Source organism: Lycorma delicatula, chromosome 8 (genome assembly GCF_047948215.1).
Source record: "Lycorma delicatula isolate Av1 chromosome 8, ASM4794821v1, whole genome shotgun sequence".
In the NCBI taxonomy this organism is placed as follows: domain Eukaryota; kingdom Metazoa; phylum Arthropoda; class Insecta; order Hemiptera; family Fulgoridae; genus Lycorma; species Lycorma delicatula.
The window spans coordinates 40,627,553-40,654,077 of record NC_134462.1 but is presented as its reverse complement, the minus strand read 5'-3'; the positions used below and the strand labels follow the sequence as shown (position 1 = coordinate 40,654,077).

The 26,525-nt window shown below is 29.2% G+C and overlaps 1 protein-coding gene across 2 annotated transcripts in view; it reads left to right on the top strand.

The window, feature by feature from the left end:
- The first annotated feature begins 3,235 nt into the window (after positions 1-3,235).
- The window catches only part of LOC142328627 (ABC transporter G family member 23-like), a 153,096-nt gene continuing 129,806 nt past the window's right edge, over positions 3,236-26,525 (top strand). The window contains exon 1 of one of the 2 annotated variants that reach the window (XM_075372469.1): positions 3,236-3,459. The gene's annotated coding sequence lies outside the window, so the exon portion shown is untranslated. Of the gene's footprint in view, positions 3,460-10,917; positions 11,000-26,525 lie in introns of those variants that run through there. The other variant, XM_075372470.1, reaches the window with a different exon arrangement.

Sequence of the window (26,525 nt, the reverse complement as noted above, 5' to 3'; positions counted from 1 at the left end):
AATAATTAATGAAGATTTTTATGATTTGCTGTAGGTTTGGTTCAATGATAATACATCCAGTATGATATTTTTAATAATTATAACAAATTTATTAATACGAAGTACGCTAACATGAAGCATAGACTTGCTGATATATAATACGAGTAGCTGTTTTTAAAAAATAAAAGAGGGAAAGGTATGGCTTTAAAATTTAACTCAAGAAAGGTATGGCTTCAAATTCCAGTAAGTTAAAAAAAATACAGTGGATTCCGGTTAATAGGACCACCAGTTCCGGGCAGCTGTTTAATTGGGCCATTTTTGTCAAAACAGAAACATATTGGTATAATTCATGTAAAATTACGCCGGTTTAACGGTCCAAAATGCGGCTTATAAGACCCACCAGCTCGTTCGTTTCTTTCTTTTAGTTCTAAAATATCACAATTTTATTAGCGATTTAAATCGCTTGAGTATTGTTGAATGTTGTATTGAGGGAGGTAACTTCCTACTATCACTGGTCTGCACAGTACGTAGTGTGTGGCGTCACAGATGACAGACACCATACAGTTATGACGAAGCAAATGTTTTTATTTTCTTCATTGCGAGTCCGTTGTTCATTGTGTGTGGTGCTGTTGTTATCCGTCTTTCCTTAATTATTTTTAATCACTATTGCTTAACTTTTTATTTTCGTTAATCATTTAATCTTTTTAATCACTTTTATTTTTTTACTTTGAATTGTTAGTTTAGTTAAAAGTCGGTGTTCATAATCTTTCTTTTTCCTATTTAGCCTAGTAATTACCGTTCAGATAATACGATAATACCGTTCAGATGATATGTATGAGTGTAAATGAAATGTAGTCTTATAGTCTCTGTTCGACCAATCCATCCTGAGATGTGTGGTTAATTAAAACCCAACCACCAAAGAACACCGGTATCCACGATCTAGTATTCAAATCCGTGTAAAAATAACTGACTTTACTAGGCGGTGTTCCTATCTATTCGATTCTTTGCCGTGCCGCATAAAGACATGATATTGTCAGAAAGAATTGCTTTGCTAAACAAAATAAAAAGTTATCCACCAAACACTGATCAGCGTAAACTTGCAGAACTACTGGGAGGATCAAAAACTACAATATCTCGGATTTTACAGGAAGAAGAAACTCTTCGCAGCGAATGGTCTAACAAACATGAAGAAGGAACTTTTCAAAAAAGAAAACTTGAAGGAAAGGACCGACTCGTTGAGAACGCTTTAAATGGATGATTACCTACCGTTGCTAGTCGAGGAGTAAGTGACAGTGGTCCTATGCTGAAATAAAAAACAGAAGAGCTTGAAAAAAAATTGGGACATTGTGATTTCAAAGCAACAGATGGAGACGTGAAATAAAATTTACAAAAGCTCACGGTGAAAAGGCAGGCGCCGATTCTGTCAGTGCCGAATAATGGAAAAGTTCTAAACTTTCTGAAATAGTGAAGATATATTCACCCGATGACATCTGTAATGCAGACGAAAAGGGCCTGTTTTACCGCGTTACGCCGGATGTCTCTTTGTTACAAACACATCGCGTTACCTGGTTGATAAAAAACCAATGGATCGAATTATTGTGCTTTGTTGCACGAATATATCTGGCAATGACAAACTAAAACCTCATGTTTTTGGTAAAGCAGGTAAATCACGATGTTTTATGCGGATTAGATTAGCGAGTTTACCTGTGCACTAGTATTTTAATAAAAAAAGCCTGAATGATAAGTCTAACTTTTCGTGATTGGCTTTGTGCTTGGGACAACGAGTTACAGAAAAAATCAAGAAAGATTTTCCTGTTTAATGATAGCTATGTTGCACATCCTTATGTAAATTTGCGAAACATTCAAATTGAGTTTCTCCCACCGAATACGACGAGTTTAAATCAGCCGCTTGACATGGGAATAATAACAAAAAATTAAATTTGTTTACCGAAGTAAAATAATAAGTTACATTTTACAAAAAAATTGAAGGAAGTAGTTAACTTCCTCAACTACGGCTAAAAATGTTAGTGCACGTGTAAATTTGTTGCAGGCATTTCAGTTTGTGGCCGATAATTGGGATGAAGTGAAAAGTAGCACTATCAGAAATTGCTTTACCAAAAGTGGTTTAAAAGTTAATGCTGATGATGATACTGAAACAATCGATGCTGATAACAATGATTAAATTTTTTTGCAACACCAGGTACAGAATTTTGAAGAGTTTTCAAATATAGACGAAAAAATACAATACTATGATGAGAATGAAACCGGTGATAAAGAAATAATTAAAAACATTACTGGTACTCAACAACTGCACAAGATTGAAGATGAATACGAACCCGATGTCAAACCCGTATCTACACAAGATGCAAAAAAATTCATTGTCGGACTTCAGCAGTATTTTATACAAGAAGGCAGTGAAGGAAGCCCGCCAGAACTAGGAGTCTGTGCGAAATTGGTAGAACGCCAAGTATTATAAGGGAGACGACAAAGCAAAATAAAATATTTTTTCAAAAAGTTTAAACAAGTAACAGATATTAGGATATTTTTTTATTTTACTGATCATAAATAGTAATCATTATTGTATTTTGTATCTCTCTTTTGTTTATCAATCGTTTTGCTTCTTTTTTTTTTAATTATGTAAGATTACAAAAACTATTCAGTAATACATTGTACCAAAACAGTATTTCTTTTTAAATGTAAGAAGCCTGCTTTTATATTTTGCTATGTAATGTAAAAGATTAGTAAATAATGTATTGTATTTTATTAGTCACGTATTGTACGGTACAGTATTTAAATTTTTATTATGTTGTAATTTATAGTATTGTTTATGTAATCTTAATATTAGAAATAAACTTCAGAATAGTAAATCGCTAATTCGAGTTTAATAATTAGAATACACCCGTATACCGTACTTGTGCATAGCTCCTCATTTTTCGTTAATATCGCTTAATAGGGCCATTTAGCCCCGGTCCCGAAGTGGTCCGATTATCCGGAGTCTACTTTATTATAATTTCCCAGAAACATTATTGTTGAATAAGTAATAATAAGAATATATATTACTTATTATTACTTATTATTATTATATTATTATTATTATATTACTTATTATTATAATAATAATTAATAATAAATTAAAACAGTAATAATAATTGATCATAACAAAGAAGTTACGGATGGTGTAGAATAGCGTAGATTTAGATATTAAACGTAAATAGTTACGGCGGAAAGTGGGGGGATAAGTGGTGATCTTGTGAAGTAGTGAGCAAGCAACAACGATCAGCGTGAAGCGTGGTATGCTTACCATGTAGCATAGTAAAACGCCAGACAGGTTATGTACGCCCATCTCGGTTGCTGGCTTCTGTAGTCAGTACTCCTTTAGAGAACAACTGGTGAAGTGTTCTTGAAATAAGTGTTATAGTGTGTTCATTTTTTTTTTATTTTGTTTTGTTTATTTATTTATTCTGTGGATTCAAACTTGAGGTAAAGTAATCCTTATAAATAAATTTTAATAGTTATATTTATTTAGTTCATACCTAAATTAAATAAATGAAAATTTATTCAAAAAAAGGAAATGTTTAAAATTTTTTTTCTAAGAAAATTAAAGAAAAAAATTATGTAATTTAATTTTTTTTAAAAATGTTTTGCAGTCTTAATATTTAATATTTCCTTTAATAATGAGATACATTTTAAAATAATCTAAACCCTTTTGGTGAAGATGGTAGATTTAAAAAAAACCCCAAAAAAAAAACCATTTAATAATTTTTTATTTATCTACAACTAGTTCAAGAAACTTTAGATAAGTCTAAAAATAAATTAATACCTTTCATATTATATTACTTATCTATATATTTTTATTTTTATCTATATCATATTATATTACTTATTAATATCTTTTGCTAAATATCAATGAAAAATATAATTAATTTTTTGCAGTAAAATATTTATAACAAAATAAAAATTCAAATAATTGTATTTTCAAATAAAAATTCTCAATGTTAAATAATTTATTAAATGGTATTCATAAATATGAGCCGCACTGAGATATTATTGAAGTGAACTAACAAAAAATAATAAAACCTAATTTAAAAAAAAAAAAAATTATAAAAAAAAAAGATACATTTTTAAATGATAACTTCTTGCAGCGGCTATGGACGTTCAGGAATTGTTTTCTATCAAATAATTCAGGTAGCTTTTACATAAAAAAAATTTTCTTTAATTATTTTTTATAGCAATGTAATATATGATTATATAGTTTTATAAAACTTTGCTTAATTTTGCCAAAATTTAAATTCGTCCGCTAGGAAAATTACCTGTAGGGAGACAAGAATGTATAAACGAAATAGAAGTGTATTTATTTTATACATTTTTTAAACAAAATTATATATATATAAAGATGATAAAATTATTTTATACTTTTAGTGATAGTACGGAGAAATTCATGATATATATATATATATATATATATAAATTTTAAATTTCATACTTAACAGATTACAAAATGGATAATCTAATGACAATCGAAAATCATGAATTTCTTCATACTATCATTAAAAATATATAAAATAATTTTATCATCACTTAGTTACGATTTTCTTTTAACGTAACTTTTACAACAAAATCTTTTATTGTCTTGATATAAATAGGCCAGATAAACATATTTTATTAATACCGGTTACAGAGTAACAGCAAGTGACATGATGTCAGCAGTATTCTGCAGAGATGCAAAGGCATTTATTCGCAGTCTGGCGTGTAAGTGTAAGTGTACCGGTAAATGTGCAATCTTGAACAGATTCAGGCCAACCACTCCTGAGACGTGTGGTTAATTAAAATCCAACCACCAAAGAACACCTGTATCCACAGTCTATCATTCAAATTCATATAAAAGCAACTTTAAAATTATTACATCTTTATTGGAATAAAATTTTTTTTTTTACGTAACTACTTTATTATTAATCATTGCCTGACCACATAACAACAAAAATGAAAAAAAAAATGGTTAATTTTTCAAAAAACATTTTGTGTAGTACAACAATTTTTTTCTAAATTTAAGAACAAACGCTCCGCTCAGTAAGCGGAACAGATCGCACCTTTACGTAGCTGCAGTCGTTCGGAGATTTGGAGTTATTTTTCTAGCACAATCTTTCACACAGGTACGTGTACATAAGTACGGATAATATTGATGACAATGTTTTTAAGTTTCAACACATTGCTGCCGGTGTCCCTTCATTCACTCGATGTTAATGATACGAGTACACGAGACCCAAAACATCTCTACCGGCAACTTAAATCCATTTGAATGGTTTGATTATTATTTGGGTTTATTATTAAGAAATAGTTGAGGAAATATATTTCATTTTCACAATAAATATTTTCAAGTTCAGTAAAATTTGATTGAATTCTAACCAATAAAGGTTTAAAGGTTTTTCGTCCGTCTTCATAAATATAAACCTTTGAATTTATAACTTATTCTAACAGCATCACAACAACTAAATTTCTAAATTTCCACCTATTGAAACAATTAATTTTTTTTTTCAACTCTCAATGATGTAGGAAAAAGTTTACATTTTATAGCGTAATGAAGTTTTACTGTTAAATAAAAGTAGTAAACTATGAAGACAGAATCTTGTTTTTGAAAAATATTACGGGTTGTAGAAACAATAGGTGAAATTAAAAATAAATAAATAAAATATATCCAGCTATATTTTCGTATTTACATGAATTATACCAATATGTTTCTGTTTTGACAAAAATGGTCCAATTAAACAGCTGCCCGGAATAACTGGTGGTCCTATTAACCGGAATCCACTGTATTTTTTTTAACTTACTGGAATTTGAAGCCATACCTTTCTTGAGTTAAATTTTAAAGCCATACCTTTCCCTCTTTTATTTTTTAAAAACAGCTACTCGTATTATATATCAGCAAGTCTATGCTTCATGTTAGCGTACTTCGTATTAATAAATTTGTTATAATTATTAAAAATATCATACTGGATGTATTATCATTGAACCAAACCTACAGCAAATCATAAAAATCTTCATTAATTATTATAAAATAAATTATATATAAAATAAAAGAGTATAAACAAAAAGCTGACAACACAGCTGTAGGACTCCCGTTACGTGGCTGTTTGTAAATAAAATATAATTAATATATTAAAGACATATTGAAAAAAATCCCACTAATGTACGATAATAATAATATTGACTTGATATTAAAACAGTAAATTTAATATCTGATATTACTAAAAATTAATTTTTTTTTTGTCTTCAGTCATTTGACTGGTTTGATGCAGCTCTCCAAGATTCCCTATCTAGTGCTAGTCGTTTCATTTCAATATACCCTCTACATCCTACATCCCTAACAATTTGTTTTACATATTCCAAACGTGGCCTGCCTACACAATTTTTTCCTTCTACCTGTCCTTCCAATATTAAAGCGACTATTCCAGGATGCCTTAGTATGTGGCCTATAAGTCTGTCTCTTCTTTTAATTATATTTTTCCAAATTAATATACTTTCGTATATTAATTTTATATTTAGTAATAAAATAGTACAATTTCCCGAATTTCATTTAGTTCACGCTCGGTAATAGTTTCTAACATCTTTTTCATTCCTTTTCTATTTTTAACAATCTGAATTTTTTAACCTCTTAATAATTTTTTTCTTACAGGTAGAGTTTTATTGTAAGTTTAACCATATTTCAAATGACATTTAAAATAAGATAACTTAAAATAATTATTTTAAAAAAAAAGCATTAAAATATAAAAACAGTTCAATTCTTTTTTAGATTCGTCTATTTTTCCATTCTTTAAACTGGTCGAAAATTTAACGGTTTGTAAGTTGATTTGGTATTGGTTTTAATTTTATAATGATTTCAAAAGATTTAAATCTAAAAAATAAAATAAAAAATAATTATTCACTTTTTCACTGCATGCTTGAAGTCTGTTGTATTATTTTTAAAGCCTTGAAAAAAATTTTTTTTTTCATGGTTGTTGCAATATATGTAAGCATTTTCAATTATTAAAGAAAATTCACCCTCTTTCTTTATAAAATCTAAATTTCAATTAATCATTTATTTTAAAATTTCGCATATAAAATTTTACATCATTTAGAAAAACTATTTTTAAACTTTAATCTTTTCACCAAGCTCTTCAAAATTGATTATTTATTTTAAAACTGCTAAACCATCTTAGTTTCAATTTATCATTTGAAATTTTTTGAACCGTTTGTAAATTTTGATTAAACGATTTCATCTTTTCCCTTTTTTTTACCAGTCCTTACTATTCTTTTCAGTTAATTAAAAAATTTTGATAGTTCAACAGAAGTTTTATTTTTTTCTACTCATTTTCTTTAAAAATAAATTATTAATTTATAAATAACCGGTGTCATCCAGTTACAGTTTCGTAATAATACATGAGTTTTATAGAGTATGAAAAATTTAAAGCACTGGGATACGAACCTAGGATCTTTTGTATAAAGACAGAAACGAGGTTGGCAATAATATTTACTATTACAGGATTCTGAGAAGTAGAACATATTATAGTAGACATTATAGTAGGGATATCACTTGGATAAAGACGATGATATTGCGGCTAATTATATTAAAATTCTTGATAAGCTAAGATATAAAATAAAAGGCAACTATTTGTTCGTGGTATACATAAAAATACATTATAACATGTGTTAGGTGGATTAAAAATGAAGGATTCCGTTCTGGCTTCCTATAGAAAATGAGGATTAAGGTGGTTTCTTGTTGTATTCTTAATTGAGCTGATATATTGTTGGACACGGCTGTTTCATTCCATTCACCACTAGAAGCGGATGTATAAACATCATTGTACTCAGTGAAAACAACTCTGGCTAAGTACCAATTATATTTCACTTTCTTCAAACATGTCACAGCTGTAACAGAAGGTGAAACAAATGGAGTAATGCGACAAATGAATGTGGCCTTCCTGTTATGAAGTAGTGCGTTACATGTAAGCATTTCTTTTCTGTAGAAGAATTAATTAACAAACTGGCAGGTTAGTATTATATTTTAATAGCCGTTGCTCTTCAAATAATGTCCATTATCAATTCTTTGAGGTAGAATCTTAAAAATGTGTGGTAAAGATTGGTTTCAAATTTTCACCAGTTGGTCATTTAACATTTTCTCAAGATGAACTGGTAAAGTTGTTCAAGGACTCTAATTTTTATCTAGTTTGTTGATCATAAATCTTTCTAAGAATTTGTGTCAAAATAGCAAATGTTCTGCTAGGTTTGAATAAGAGTATTTCCGGTCTCTTCTCTGCAGAAAGAATAAATATTACATTTTATTTACTTTGAAATAAGAGTTTTCTCCCGGAGAAATCTTACATAATTTGGATTTAGAAAAATTGCTACGGTGTTTTAGAAAAAAAAATCCAGTACCGTTTAATATAATATTTTCGGAATGTACATATTCATCGATTCTCTTATAATTATTGTTCATACCTTTCAGTTGTAAAATGAAGAAATGTATCAATACAGTCAAATTTTTTTAGAAACTTCCTGAGATTTTTCAGTCATACATAAGAATATCACTGGCACTACAAACTCACCTTTAGCAAATAATTTTTTTTTGCTTCGTAGATAGTTAAAAGAATTAAAAAAGCCTTTATTTTGATTATATATATATATATATATATATATATAATAATATGCAACAGTATATTTATTCAGTTGAGTGAAGACAACTGGAGGACAGATTAAACAACATAAAATAAGTCGGATTGGAATATTTAGATTGGAATACTTTTCCCATATTCAAGAGCAAATTGTTTCTCGAATTTTTATTTTTATTTTTCCTGTTTAGCCTCCGGTAATTACAGTTCAGATAATATTTCAGAGGGTGAGTGAGGATTATATATGTATGAGTTTAAATAAAGTGTAGTCTTGTACAGTCTCAGTTCGACCATTCCTGAGATGTGTGGTTAATTGAAACCCAACTATCAAAGAACACCGATATCCACGATCTAGGATTGAAATCCGTGTAAAAATATCTGACTTTACTAGGACTTCGAACGCTGGAACTCTCGACTTCCAAATTTGATTTGAGAAGACGCGTTCACTACTAGACCAACCCGGTGGTCGAATTTTTATTTATACCGTCCAAAACACGCGTGCGCGCAGAGAGACAGAGAGAGAGAGAGTTAGCGAGCGAGCGATGTTGGAAACAACCTTAATAAAAAAATATTTAATGGAAAAATTTACATTTTTATAATCCGTTAGTAAACGTCAGAATTTTAATTTATTAAAAATATGCTGTTGGGCATCAACAGTTTTTTTTTTTTATCTGTTGTTGATTCACCAGGTTTCCAGTTCACATCTAATAGTACATCATTTTTGATACGGTTTAGCTCACAGTCATAATCATCATCATGAGAATGGACAAATCTAACGGTTTAATTGTATATTAGTTTACAGCCTACTGAGATAATAAATTGCGAGAAAAATTAAAATAAAATTAATTTTCTTCAAAACATAAATTATCGTTTGTTTATAATAAAAAAATGCTTTCACTTGTTGAAATGTTTTACGTAATATTTTTTTTTTTTTAATAATACAAATAATTGTTATGATCAATGATGTAATATATAATTAACCAATTGCAATGTTGTAATGCTTTTGTTATGCTAATTGTATTTTATATTAATTGATAAAATATGAGAATAAATTACTGTTTTATAAACGATTAAATAAAATTAATTTAAATGTTTAAAAATATGAAGAATCCGAGAAAATGTTATCTTTTAGTTATTTGTTATTACTACTACTACTGCGGTATGTATCTAATAAATAACAGCTTTGTAGGTCATAAGATGTTTGTCTGTTCAGAAAAGGGCAAAAGATTTTGTATTTATACAGTCCGCATGAAAAATGTAAGACATTTAAAACCATTTTTTTTCCACACTACCATATTTCTTTCTAATATAGTTTCTTAATTAAATAGGAGAAGCAAAAGTAAATCGCTATTCAAACATTGAACTTTTTTCTAATATTAAAATAAAATTATCATATTTTATTGAATTTCATTAATTTGCTAAATTCATATAATAACAGTGGGATCCAGGAGGAAATGTCGCTATTGCTAGATTTGAGTATATATATAAAGAGAGATAGTTTAATGAACACAATAGAAAATTTGATAAAAAAATTAAAAGACTGATATTATGGAACTTCACAAATTTTACCTTTCACTTATTTTCCTTCCCCTTTCACCTTTCTCCCTCCCCCTCTTCCAGTTTCCTTTTTACCCTTTCCCTTTTTCCATTTTCCCCTTTTTCCCTTTTGCCCGCGCGTAAATCAGTCCGTTAGTTTTTTAGTCTTCACCAACAGACATAAGAACATGCCTTTTATATATATATATATATATAGAATAAAAAAGTCTGTTTGTATATTTGTTTGTTTCGTAAATATCTCGACACCGGCCCCACCTAGCGGGTATAATTTTTGCAAAAAATATTTCTTTTCACGTAACTAATATTCACATTCTGAATATGAATCAAATCGGTCCATAAATATAATTTTTCTAAATATCTATATACCAACGCCATCTAGCGGCTTCATTTTTTTGGAGAGATAATTCTTTCCATGTAAATAACACGTATTCTGAATATGAGGCAAATCGGACCATAAATACAATTTTTCGAAATATCTCGATGCCAGCACCACCTAGCGGGTCCAAACAAATTCAGAAACCTTTGCAAGCGTGCGCACAACTCACTAAAGTTTCATCGCAATCGGATGAATGGTTTAGGAAGGCGTAAGAGGATATACAGACAGACAAACATTCATTTTTATATTTATAGATTAGTACACAACACATTAGAGTACCCCACTTCTGTGTAGTTTTTTAGCAGTGATCCTATATGAGTCTATCCAGCTTGTCGATGTACTTTTCCTTACATTTGTCGCTAACCTAATGATAACTGTTGCCAACGTCTGTCGCCAACCTAATGATATCTCCGCGTTCCTTGATGTGGGCTGCAACACCGAGAATGTGAGCGATCAGTTCATTAACTTGTTTGTACTTTTTACTTGTAACCTCGCATTCCATTTCCAATCACGATCCCATTCCCTTACAAAAATTCAGTATGATATGATACCAATTTTATTTTAATATTACGAATATATATATATATATATATATATATATATATATATATATATAAACAAATACATTATTAATTTCATCAACTCTGTACGAGAAATAAGGATCGCGAAAGAAAGTTTTCAAGTAATGTTATAATGTTATCTGAACGCTCATCAATTTTGTTAACACTGAAATAAATTATAATAACATTTTTCGGTAATAAGTAGAGGTAGATAATGCATTTAAATCACAATAAGAAAACAGTTTTCAGCACATATTAAAATTGGGTTAATAGCAATAATTGTTATCATACAAGATATGATGATAAAATTTATAATATGCACGTTATGACTCTTTGTAAAAAAGGATTTTGGACTTTTGGAATTGTAATACACAATCTCCTACCATCTAATATCAGGAATATGTCTAACTTTTAGAAGTTTAAAAGTAGTACAATTAAATATCTAACGGAAGGTGCTTTTCGTAAAGTATTGAGGAAGCACCGTAGAGCGAGTGATCAGCTGATATGAAATTTAAAATTATTTCATCTACTTATGTTATTTGTGTTTTCAAGGTATGTGTATGTGCATATCATACAATTGTATATAATATGTATAAAACTTAGAAATGTGTGTGTGTGTGTGTGTAATAAATAATGTATTTTGTGTTTATGTTTGTGGCTTGATCAACTGTAAAAAAAAATAATTAAATTTTTAAAAAATACGTAAACCAAACATTTACTTTTGCCGATAAAATCTAATATTTAATAATACAAACTTAAATATAGAAGCAATAACCTTTAAACCAATTTGTATATATAAACATACCAACACGGTGGTATTACTGAAAAGGATGTGTAATTAAATTGGATACAATCATATGCCGTGCAATTCAGGGGTTGAACGAGTTCTACTTGTTCCTGAGCATCTTTTTAATTTTTTAAGGGAAAACAATTTTTGTTTGCTGCGTATATTTAAGATGGTCTACACAAAATCAGTAATGTACAGTTGTGCTAGTTGATCAGAAATATGTAACTTCCACCTAAACGAAAATATCTAGACATTTTGAAGAATTTACGGAAAAGGGGAACGGGATCATGAGCTTTCCTTTGGGTAAGGTTATTTGCTTTATATTGAATTAATTCAAAGGAGATGGTCATTCCTCAGTAATCAATCCTCTTTTTAACTCGTGTTTCCTACTTTTGGTTCGGTATATTTTGGTCTAACACTATTAGGGTCATAACCAACATCCCAGAAGCTGTAGGAATCTTTAAAATGATTTGGATGTAGGAATACGGGTGAATCAACCAAGGATTGTGTATCGAAGTCAAGCCTTTGCAAAATACAAACAAACAACAAAGAATAAAAAATCCTTAGAGAGATCATTTACATAATACTTAAATAAAAACATAGTTTTCATTTTTAAATGGATTTTAAAAAAATTTAATTTCTACCTTAAAAATACAAGCTGTTTTTGAAGAGCTTATTATTTTTTTGTTAACTTCGAACAGCTAACCAAGAAATAAGAGTGATTTTAAAATGTGTTTTATCTTTAACAGAACTGAAATAAACGTTTTATATTTTATTTTTTAAATTTCTGCTTTACAGAACATAAAAATTAAAAAAAAGATTTATATATAACAAAATTTGTTTAAATGAGTGAAAGTCTGACACTCGTGAAGAATGATTATTTTTACAGTTACCTAAATTTTCTCTGTAATTGTCAAGATAATGAATAAAAAATATTGTAAATGAATGATAAAAACGATTTCATTAAAAATAGTACAGTACAAAACACATTTTTTATTTTATCTTTCGTAGTTGTAAGAAACATTTCACCCTTTTTTCTATCATTCAATAAAAATATTATGGCTGTTCTTATTGTATTTGGTAAACTTCTTTTCTATTTAGCATAAATGGAGAAGAAAAATTAAAAAAATTAACGTTTAGAGCAAGATATATACAGAACCGAAAAATATAAATGTTCTCCATTAAAAAACTAATTCTAATATAACGAAGCACTTTGTTTTATGCATTACATATGTGTTTTGTTTTAAATAACAGGTTATTTACCAATAACTTAAAATGTTTATTCCGTATTTACCTTCTTTTTTTAATTAGATAATAATATTATTTAACATTCAAATTTCTTAAATAAAATTAAATATATCAAACACGTTAATTTTGAATATAAATACTGAACAATTTTAAAATTATTGTAGTACCACGTAAATTTATCTATATTATTATTATGTACTACTAGTATGTTAGTAGGTCTAATTACGAAATATGACAATCGTAATTTTTACATAAACAATAAAACTCTTGAACATTTCATTTAAATCTGCTGACAAGTGATGATTATATACTTTCAAATATTTTATTACATAATAAACAACAACAATAACAATCATAGTCTTAAAAGGTCAAATTATCCAAAAAGATATATTCTACTCAAGAAAAACATACACGCTACGTTAAAAACGTTAAATTACAACTTAGAATACAATAGAGCCGAAATAATTAGAATGTATTCTTCAAACACTGCGTTAAACATCAAAATAAATTATTTTCTAGACTGGAAAATAATTTTTAAATAAACTTTTCCTTTGCTATACAAGCATTAAGTATAACTTTATTACTTATTGTTTACTACAGTTTTATTATTTATATATCAAGAAAAATGTAAAGGTAACAGCTAAGAAAAGAGGGGTTCATTTCTACGATTTTAGAAACTACTTACAAACTATGCAGGCCGTCTTTTCTGCAAAATAATGACGATACAACGACAAGAAATCTTTTCAAAGTTAAATATTTTAAAAAGATTTCTTAGCTGGAATGGTAAAATTAAATTAATTAATAGGTTTTTAAAAGGATTCTAAGTTTTTTCTATTGTTACTATTGTTGATTCTTAAACTTAGGAGTTATTTAAACTTCTTAGATTTCTTAGTTCATAAGAAACAAAGTAGACGTGTAAAAATAATTTTTTAGCATCATTCAAATTAAAAAGTTACAAACATGATGGAGATTTCATTTAAAAGGAAAATTAATTAGATTTTTTCCTAAGGATCATTATTTAAATTATGTAAACTAATAATAAATTAAATAAATATAATTAACAATTGTGATATAATACTAATAGAGTTGATGTGTCAAGTTTTGTGACAAATTTTTTTTACCTCGTATAATGAATTAATTTCATAATAAATATAAATACATATATACGATTAGTAAATTTCTGCTTATTAAATTAACTAAGATTAGTATTTAAATAAATAAAATCTTCTCAAGTTAATCTAAATTTGAAATTACTTTAATTTAAATTCTAATCCTCTCATTTCACCAGCGTATTTTAGTGACAGGGATTAATTAAGTAAATAGAAATATCTTAGCAATTTTGATTTGTTCCCATGCAAAATCAAATATAAATTGTTTATTTTTTGGGAAGTATTATAAAGCCAAAAATAAAAAAAATACAGTAATCTACCTTACTAAACAGCAATCAAATAGCTGATAATTTATGACGTAGTTTTAGTTTTAATCGTTTAGAATTATATTATTTTTGACCGTTCAATAAGTCACATCTATAAAAAAAAGTTATTTTGTAAATTCCATAAAGTTTTTTATCCCAGAAAAAATTCCATGAAAAACAATTTCAAGGGATAATTTTTCATTTACTTACTTCATTCTAATAATTATAGGCCTAATTAGAGTATTTTGAAGATTGTTTTGCGATAAGAAATGAATTTTAGAGCGTGTGAAAGATGTCAAGCTTAACTGGGATTTGAACCCAGAAACTTCTGGATGAAAGTGTAGAGACGCTATCACTAATACAATATATTTATTTATATACGTTATATTAAGTACGGTGTTATAAAAACAAGAAGGTCGGCAACTTCATGTATATTTAATAATAATAATGTTACATATTAAATTGGAAAATTAGAAGCGTACAGGCAAGGACAAATCAGACTAAGGATAAAACAAGAAATGGAAAAAATTATTAGCTCGTAGGAAGTTAAAAATGCAGATTATGCATTAGAAATGAAAAAGCAAAAGCTAGCCGTCCTCACAACACGATTGAGACGACATAAGAAGTCAAACAGAAGAAAAAAAGAAAAACTTTGAACAAAATGAGACATTATTTTATTGAAAATTATCAGAAGAGAAAAACAACAACTTTGAACTTCCAACTCAGGAACAAGTGGAAGAATCTTGGAAGAACATCTGGTCGAGTAACTCAGAACATAAAAACACCGCAGAAGATGAAAACTGGAGAAACATCGAAGCAATGAATTACATCACACTTAACGAAGTGAGGGAAGCAGTTAAGCGCATTCAAAATTGGAGATCGCCAGGATCGGATAAAGTGCATAACTTTTGGCTAAAAAAGTTCACTGTAGCGCACCTAATACTAGCACAGGAATATAATGATATAGTTGAACATCCGGAGAAAACACCTAGGTTGTTAACAGAGGGGAAAACATTCTTATTATTTATAAGATAACGTACGAAAAGTGGTTAAATATAATTTTAAAATCGGAACTTAATGGGAGAAATAAAGTTAAGGCAGTGAACACATGCAGTACCAGTACTCACGTAGGCATTAGGTATAATAAAGTACAGTGAAACAGAGTTAGACGACTTAAACAGACTCGCTAAGAAAATATTCTACCCAGAAAGTCCCACCACATCTACTCGTCAAAAGAAAGATTCACGCTACCGAGAATGGAAGGTGGAAGAGGAATACTCAGTATTAAAAATCTATGCTACGGGCAGAACGAAAACTTAAGGGATTACTTCCATAACAAGGAACACCCCTTCCATCAAGTCATTGTAGCGGCAGACCAGAACTACACGCCGTTAAACCTAGCCAACAGGACCAACAACGTGAACACAAGAAAGAGAGCAACGGAGATCAAATTCTAGATTGGGGAAGGAAAGAGTTGCGTTACATAGGCACCAGCTAGACCAAGAAGGAGTCGCGACAAAACAACTTCAAATACTTGGCTTGTGCAAGGAAAGTTACATTCCGAGACGGAAGGGTTTATATGTAGCAAACAGGATCAAGTAGTAGCAACAAGGAGTATTAAAAATTTATTCTTAAAGAAAATATCAACAACAAATATTAGTTACGTATGGTATATAATGAAACAACAGAACATATAATCAAGCTGTTCGATTGTAGCTCCGATGGAGTACACCCGGAGGCTCAACAATGCGGCGAAAATCAAATACATAAAACTCTACAACAGATGCACGTTAGAGTTTCAAAATAAGCTCTACTATACTTACGAACCAGTCTTCTTTTTGGAGAACAGCAATGCAAAAATTCTCTGGAAACAAGGAATTATAACAGCAAAATTCATCAACTGTAATAAGCCAGATATCGTAACAGTTGACAAAATGAAGAAAATAACTTACCTAGACGTGGCCATCCCATAAAGTAAACAACCTCAACATTAAGCACAATGAGACGCTGTATAAATACGCATATCTTGCTTTTGAAATTAAGGAAATGTGGAATCAAAGAGAGGTTATATAATCCCAATAATTATATCTGTGGACAGAATAATATCATCTACTTTGCACAACGGTCTTGAAAAATTGAAGATCCAGTGGAAAGGATCACGCACTAATAAAAAGGAGCGTGATAATTGACTCTTGCCGTGTTGCCCGGAAGACACTTACTCAACAGTAGCAAACCTAAACTCGTTAGTATAAATTACTCCGAGTTTAGAGAATGTTACCGGAAAAAGTTGTGAAAATGTGAAATAATAGATGAAAACTTCTCTTCTAAAAAATATTACAATTTTTTTCTTTAATTAATAATTTTATAGGTAACCACTTCATTCGAAACTCAACTTCAATGTATAGGGTTGTCGATAAAAAAAAAATGCTCAAAACAAGGTTAGGCCCTTCAGAATTAATTTGATATGCTTTAAAATCAGTATTAAAAAAATATCATGAACTTCAGGCTAGATTGAAAATTAACAGACAAAACTGTAAAAAAAAAACTTGAAATAAAACCTGCGTAGAGAAAACACCAGTAAAAATTATATTATGAACTTTCTATATCAAATCAAAGATATTATTTTTACATCTACGGTACTATAAATCATTTTTATATTTTTACTAGAAGAAACGTGTTCGTAATTATTATATGCGAATCATATTATAAGAAGTTGACAATTCAATTAAGAAAATAATCGAGATATACCTATAATCGAAAGATATACATAATCGAGAATACACATTCGTGGAAGCATAATAACAATAAAGTTAGTACAAAACTTGATAAAACAGGAACTCTTTAACATTGCAGTCTCATATTACATCTAAAAGATAGTTGGAAACAAATCCAGTTATTTTAGATTAAGTAAACATCACAAGGTTACATATGTAAATTTTTATTTTTTACTACGTAAATAGAAATAAACTAAAAACTAGAATAAATATTTTTATAAAATAACGTTCATAATAATAATTAAATGTAAGAGTTGTGGGTCGTTCATACAATGTTACTGCTTCCTCAATTGAATATTTAAAAAAAAAATATGTTAAAAGCTGCCAAACTACATACAGAATTTAATATAACAGGAAGAGATTCATAAATTGATCCACAGGTTTTTTTTTTGTCTAAGCTTTATTAATAACGAAATGGAACGATTTTAATGATCTCTGATTTATTTTGTACAGGAAACTCTTCTTGTGGTTTCACTGTCATTTTTATTTCGAGTTATGACAACTGAGAAATATTTTAAACGAAAATAAAATTGTCTACATGGTTATTTTGAAAATATTTATTTTCCTTTTCAACATATTGGTATTTTATTTTTAAATTGAGATACTAGTACATATAATGGGTTGTTAATCTGATATTAAAAATATATTCTCGTAAGAATTACTTGGAAAGTACTTCTTTTTTTTAACTCCGGGACCACCGTTAGGTATTGCTTCAGAGGATGGGATGAACGATTTGTAGCTTGTGTGAAAATGCCACGCTTGACCGAGATTCGAAACAGGGACCACCGGATGAAAGGCCGAGACGCTACCACTCACGCCACGGACGCCGGCAAAGCATATTTTAATTAAAAAAAATTATACATCACATTTCAGAAAATCTTATCTCATACTAAGTAGTAATCATTTCGCATCATTACTTTTAACATCGTTATGTGAGCAATGTTACTTATTTTTATCAAGACGGAGATTTTTCGCCTTTAAAGTCTCTCTTACAAACTGTTGTATTCCCAAGGAGTTAGGTTTTTTATAGCCTTCAAACATTTTGAATAACAATAAATTGAAAAAATTGAAAAAAGTACTTAAAAAACCACTATAAATAAAAAAATGCTTCAGGTCTTTTTAAAATTTCTGTTTTTATCGTTGGTATCAAATTAAGGGTTAATTAAAGTATTTGTAACTGTTTTTAAATTGACATTACATCTAAACGATGAAATTAAAAAAAATATAAATGCGTTTATATATATATATATATATATATATATATATATATATATATATATATATGTGTATTTTTCCAATCTTAGCTGATAAAATTATATAAATGATTTTCTTTACAATTTGGCCGATTTTTTTTTAGTCGGTTTTATTATTATTTTTTAATTTATATTATAAAGTTTGTTCCTTTGTTTCTTCATAATCGAAGAATCACTGGTCAGATATGAATGAAACCTTCAACATTAATAATCTTGGTTATGGGAAGCTATGTGAAGTTTAAAAAATATGCCTGAGGATCGCATGTTTTGGGCTCACTTAAATGTTATGTAGAAATTAAACAAATGCCAAAATAACTTTAGTCTGAAATTTTTTTTAAAAACCTCGCACCGTCTCGGCTCTTCTCTGATGATTAAAAAAGCTACACTTACCCATTTACTCGTTAAGCATAAAATATATGTAATCTAAAGAATAGTAATTATGAAATGAAAACTAATATTATAATAATTATCATATTATGTGGGAAATTAGTTAAGTTTACTTAATACTTAAAATGTATATATTTTTCTTCAGTTTTTAGTTTAACTTTTGATGATTTATTATTTAAAACCTTGATGTTATATTGACTCAAAATGAAAGGCTTACCATAAACGTTTTTCATCTGTAAATTAAAATGCTTCATATTAATTACTAGCCGGCCCATCTAACTAAACTCTGGACCCTCAGGGCCCAGATCGCTCCAGGCGAACCCCGAAGCCAACTCAAGGGCTTCACGGGGCCTCCCGGCTCTACAATCCTACCTTGGGCCACAGAGCTAACTTCGCTCGCCATTCTATGTTGCAGGGGAACAGCACCTTGGACACCTGTAGAGTTCGCTTAGGTCGCCATTCCCGTCTGCTCAGAGGACTCTTCCCTGGACCCCGCACTGTTTGTTATCTTTAAATAATAAATAATACTGATAAATAACAATTAAAGTAGTCAGGCTTTATAGAAACCTGGAAAAGAAACTAAATTACAAAAAACAGAATAGTGGTAGCTGCGGTATCTAAAGTACAAACTCTTTGACGATGGAAAGACTTATTTCTTTGCCATGGAGGCAAAAATACAATAATGAAGTAAAGGGATTAATCTTTTTTTCCTTAATGAATATTTTTAATTTACAACTTTACACTCCTTGGGGGTGAAGAAATAATGAATATTTTTAATATTTTAACCTTCAAGGAAGCTAGAGCCTCGGTCTGTGACTTCAAACCTTCCATGGTATAGTACGAATGTATCCTGAAAATTTTAAAGCAATCACTCGGTTGGTTCTGCGAGATTTTTCAAGATGAAATATATCTAAAAATCTTCTTAGTTATGCCAAGAAACATAGGTAAAAATTTGGTTTTGATTGATCGAGTAGTTTTTTTATTTAATCCGAACAAACAAAAACCCTCTTTTTCTTTATATAATAGTATAAATATATTTTATAGTTTTTATTTTTCAATTACTCATGGTTTTTAGAGCAAAATATAAAGAAAATTAAAAATTATTTAGTTATATAAAAAAACCAAATTAACGAATTTATTTAAAAAGAAAGTGCTTTAAAAAATAAAAACATCTGTTGCTGGTTAAAGATATAATGAAGTTAGATCTTTAGTAGAGTACGTATTTTTTCTCGAATCCTTTCAAGAGAAACCTTCACATCCTACCATTGACCTTATCATTATCAGACTATCAGAAGTCAATTAATTAATCGTATATCTGCAAATGTAAAAAAAATAAATAAAAGCAAAACCCTTTCATTATTAGTCAACAATACAAACCTTCTTATACACTATTAAACCACAAATTAGTCTCCGTCCTAACAATGATTACTTTTAAATACTTCACTCATAATGCTTATCAGAACGAATATACATTTTTAAAAAATGTTTAAATAATTATTCTTTACCGACATAAGTATTGCCTGAAAAATTATCGATACCCAAAATATCATTCGTTTAAAAGACCAAAATCAGACGAAGGTATTAAAAAAAATACATGAACATACATTGTACACTATATAAGGTATATATTTATATCTTTTTACGCGTTCAACCTAGCACACGTGAAGTCCAGTTAGGTAAAAAAAAATTAATCAAAAAGTATTTTTCTCTTTATTTATTTTTTCAGTTTTTTAAATAATGGAATTAAAAAGTTGCATAGGTTAAAAGGAAAGGGATAAGATAATAAATTAAATAAACTTTCGACATTTAATAATATCATGAAGTGAAATTTCAAACTGATCGGTTCAGGTATAATACGAAATTATGAATTACTTTAAAGTAACAAAAGAAATAAAGAAGTAATCATGGTGTAAAAAAACGAGCAAAAAGAAACAAAAAAGTAAGTTAATGATAAGTTACAGTACAGTACTTATATAGGATTAGCAATTAAATGTTCCGGGTATTAATTTATAACCTTGGGTAATATGTAGCTAGAATGATTAGTGAATAGTTAGTGAAGAAAGAGATGGTAGCTTGAATTTAATATCAATTATTCTTGGCCTTACTAATTTACTTATTATTTATTGATAAAGCCGGGAAAGAAAAAAAACATACTTTTATCGTTCACACACATTTATTTAGTTATTATTTTATAAAATCGTCTATAATTTGGTAAAATAAGATGACCTTAAAAGTTTGAAAATAAAAAAAATACATTTTTTAAAACATGTCTTTCGTGGATATTTGATTTGATACTCACGAGCGAGCGGTTGAGCCAAAAATAAATAAAAAATTGATGAAGTAACAAAAAAGAAAAAAGTGGTGGTTGAAGGTAACAATAGGTATTTTTGGATTCAATTTAAAGATAATTTTTCTAGGACAAGAGTTTTAACTTATCAAAAATTTGTTTATAAAATACGTATTGCTAACAGTAACGATTAAAAAATGTCTAAAATTTAGTCACAAGTAACTACGGAAAATCGGGTTGGCTATTACTAATTAACAGATATATACAATTGTGTATTTCTTTTCTAAGTCGGATAAATGATTCTTTTTTTTTTATTGTTTCAAATTTATATTTAGAATCAGTTACATGTTATTGTTTTAATCTAATATAAATTATATTATATCACTTCACATTAACAAGGAATCCCTATTGAGATTCCTTCAAAATTACATACTAGTGCTATGAACTTATGAGATAGAACGTAGAAGTATAATGGAAAACAAATAACAATAACAAGAATCACAAAAATGGCATATTGATGAAACACTTAGAAAAAAATAAACAAAAGAGAAAAAAGAGTTAAAAATTAATGTGAAGACAAAAACAGAGAGGAATTACACTATAGTCCAGAACATGTAGCCGCTTAAGTCTTCTAACATTTTCACCGTTTTTCAGAAGGTTTACGGCTAAGTGATTAACATGGTCATTTAGCCAAAGTTCATATTCCAAACTGAAAAGTTGTATTTCTTCCTTAATGTACCGTAGACTCATATTCTCGTGGATTTCACTGTTTTTAGCAAACGACCTCAACCCACCAGGTTGGTCTAGTGGTTAACGCGTCTTTCCAAGTCAGCTGATTTGGAAGTCGAGAGTTACAGCGTTCAAGTCCTAGTAAAGCCAGTTATTTTTACACGGATTTGAATACTAGATCGTGGACCGTAGAACCGGTGTTCTTTGGTGCTTTGGTTTCAATTAACCACACATCTCAGGAATGGTCGAACTGAGAATGTACAAGACTACACTTCATTTACACTCATACATATCATCCTCATTCATCCTCTGAAGAATTATCTAAACGGTAGGTAGTTACCGGAGGCTAAACAAGAAAAAAAAAACATGAAAAAGAAAGCAAACGACCTCAGCTATACATCTCGCTGGTTTGTTCTGAAACCGCTGTATGATTTCAATATTTGTTTGCTTGCCGTGCCCATAACTGGATGCGATATGTCCATATTGGTTTCACAATTTTATCATAATTTTTTCACTTCGTTTTTATCAAACTCTACTAGGCTACATAACAACAATACTTTAAAAATATTTCTACAGGTTTCTTCTTAGTTTTTCTACTGTCCATAGTTCATCCATTAAACTATACTATTCACAAACTTTTTAAGAATTTCTTCTAAATTTTTATATACATATATCTTGATAAAAATTATCATTTTCTTCATACTTTTAATACATTCATCCTATTATTTCATTAATTCATTACCATCTAAATAAAAAACTTCTGCAACTTTTCATATATTTTATTCTCAACCAAAGAAAGTACTGTGTTCCTCATGACGTTACTTTTTATCATACTGTCTTTCCTTAATTTCTCTTCAAAAATAAATCCTTATCATGCAATATCTATTTTTTTATTTTTATTATTTTTTTTTTTAAGGTGGTTTCACTATAAGGATTTTCTTCAATCGATCTTAACATCTTTGTATTTTAGCCATGGATCATTAATCCGCTCTCATTATCAGAATTTTTCACCTGAAGGCGCTTAAAAATTAATATTAAGTCTCTTTCTGATTAGTACATTTTTAAATTTCTGGAGAAAGGCTAGTCTGGGGATAAATTTGATTGAAAACGTTATTTTAAACCGTTTTCAATTACAAAAAAAGTTATAAAATAACAATTTATTTAAGCAATTTTAGAATTAAACCACTAAAATGGTAAAGCATTTTTTGATTTGAAACTGATCTACTTGTTCATATATTTGATAAATCAAGTTTTCATACAAAATATATTCCTGCATTAATCAAACACAGATATTGGAATTCAGAAGGAATTTTTTAGGTTATTGTTTAAAGTTTCATACTTGATATAATTTACTAATATATTTCCTTAAATTAACAAGATTTTGTCACAAACTTAATTCTTTCTCTTTATCATTTTTCACACTTTGCAGGATAATTAAAGTATTTTTTTTTAAGCAAGAGTAGAAAATAAAACATAAAAGGAAATACATAAATAGAAATATAAAAAAGAAATGAGAAATGATTAAATATGACTAATCAAATCGATCATAAAAAAAATGAGAGTATTACGTAAGCTACTAAATAGAAATTAATTAATATAGAATTGTTTGTTGGATAAAAGTTGAAACTCAAAATAAATAATCAAAAGCAACAAATACTCAGTATTTTAGCTTAATTAACAAAGGAAATTAAAAAAAAATTAAACTTCCTTTTCTTGTTATGGTTTTTTTTGTTTCTAATTAATTCAGGAGCATTTGGATAACTATCACGTAATATGTAATAAAAAATATTTAAAATCTTAATAAATATAATATTCTTGTTTAAACTAATGGTTTTTATCAATACCTTATAAGAAGAAGAATTCACACACACGCGCACGTGTGCGTGAATGATTTTACATTTCTGATAAAATTCGAGATAAATAGTTTTATCGAAAGTCGAAATTTTTTTTTTTAATCGCCGCCAAGAAAATGAAACTAACAATCGAAAAAAAGCATACATAAACGTTGGAGAAATCTTCTTTTTTTTTCTTTTCGTTCCTATCACGTTAACATACTTCTGACTTTTTTTTTTATTTGCTTTACTTTAACTCAAAATGTTTTTTTTTTTCATGTTTGTCCTCAAATCTTGGCATCCTTCCTGACAATGCCAATTGATGAAATTTTGTACTATTACTAAGGTCGTGCGACGGTACAATATTCCACCATTACTTTTGCAAACATCACCCCGTATGGGAGAAATTAATATTGCAGGTGTAAATATTTGTTTTTGAAATTTTTTTTGATATTTTATAAATATATTAGAAATTTCAATATATTATGTTATCTTTTGAAATTCAAATTGACCTGCTAATAAAACTCATGCAATGTGTGATAATAATATGATTAAAGAGTATAAAGCAAGTTTCTAAAAATGTTTGTAGTATTATTCTTTTCCCCTGAAAATTGTGCCCCTGTGTGGGAAAAAGCGCCTCACACAACGAAGCCTGATGTGCAGCTCAATGAAGCCATGAGGGTTATCAATGGTATTGTTACATATACTCCCATTCAGTGGCTGCCTGTTCTGGCTAATATTGCTTTGCAAGATCTAAGGAGTAAAGCGGCTAAGGTAGACTTGCTCAAGTGGATCATTTCTCATATGATCTCTCTCTTGTACGATACCCTACAGGATCTGCCAAAAACTGGGCTGAGGTCAGGCAAACCGCCCTGGGCTGATTTAGTAAGTATCAATTCTGTTGACGAATCTCCAAGTGGCGACAACGCTGGAATGAACATCCACCCAACAATACTCACCTGGTTCAAGATCCAACAAAGAAGGTTGAGGAATTCCAACTACCTCGCCAAACCTTTTTCTTTTTCCTGTTTAGCCTCCGGTAACTACCGTTCAGATAATACTTCAGAGGATGATATGTATGAGTGTAAATTAAGTGTAGTCTTGTACAGTCTCAGTTCGAACATTCCTGAGATGTGTGGTTAATTGAAACTCAACCACCAAAGAATACCGGTATCCACGATCTAGTATTCAAATCCGTGTAAAAATAACTGACTTTACCAGGACTTGAACGCTGGAACTCTCGACTTCCAAATCAGCTGATTTTGGAAGACGCGTTAACCACTAGACCAACCCGGTGGGTCGCGCCAAACTTGGTCGAGGCTGAACCGCACTAGGATGGGTGTGGTTACACCTTGAAGAGGTGGGGTTTCCACCCATCTGCTGATTGCGACTGCGGGGGGAGAAGCAGACATTTCCATCTGATCAGAAATTTGGACATTTCCATCTGATCGGAAATTTGGACATTTCCATCTGATTGTGGATATTTTCGTATACTTGTAAAAACCATACGATATGTATATCTAGAAAAACAGGTGGACAAAAAATTTGAAAATTACAATTTAGTGATAAATTTAATTTAATCACTTTGAAAGGAAGAATTATACGTTATTAAATACAATAGAAAAACTGTAAAAAAAATCAGAACAAAGACAATACTAAGGTGATATATTTCATTTTAATTGTACATCATTTATTTTATTTATGTCTTAACGCATCAATTTACTCGCATTGGGTTAATGAATTTCAATCCGCTAAAACTTTAATAAAAAAATTAGTTAACAAGGAACTAAAAAGATGACCCCCCTCCCATGTTAGGAAGGTCGTTTCGTTTACCAGTTACAAACATACGTACTAAGACGTGTTTTGCTTACAGTTTTACCTTTGTAGGAGTACAAGTATGTATAAATCTATAATGCCGTTGACACAAGGACTTCCCGGCAGTTGATTATTTGATACCCTGTTCAGCTCTAATACATTATAAAACAGAAGAATATTAATTTATTAGCAAAAGTTTATGCTTATTATAAATTCTAGTTTATATGCAAACATTTACTGGTTTTATACGCTACTGTAAGTTTGGTAACAAAAATACAATAAATAAAAATTATAAGCTTTTTGTTTCCTTGTACGAAGTAAAGGAAGGATTGTCAGCGCGAAAAATTTCGGTTTTCAGATTTCAACGGAAATATCCATTTTGACTGGTTTCGGCGAGAAATCTGTATACATGTTAAAATTTTGGATTTAGGACTGTTGTAATATCTAGTTGTGCTCCTCCCCTTTTGATAATTGCAATCGACCGGACCAAAAGTGTCCAAAAAAGCCCAAAATCAGAAATAAAATTGGATTTTGGAATTTTCCTGTATTACAGTAATCACCCCTCACTGAGAGCTTTTTAACGATATATAATACGTGGTACTTACTTTCATTGGTTCCAGAGTTATAGCCATATTACATTTTAATTAATGAAATATTAGGATCTTATAAGGGGAAGGCACATCGGTTCGAATGCGACTTCATTCCTTTTTTTACTTTTTTTTTAAATTTAAATATATTGATTTATTAATAATAATAGCCTCTGATAGTAAAAGCCGTCTATACAGCTGGTATATATAGACACTTTTCATACTGGTTAAGGGGGTGTAGTCAAGCGAAATATTTCTGGCAACGATCACGATTAAGATCCCCTCATTTACAAATAAT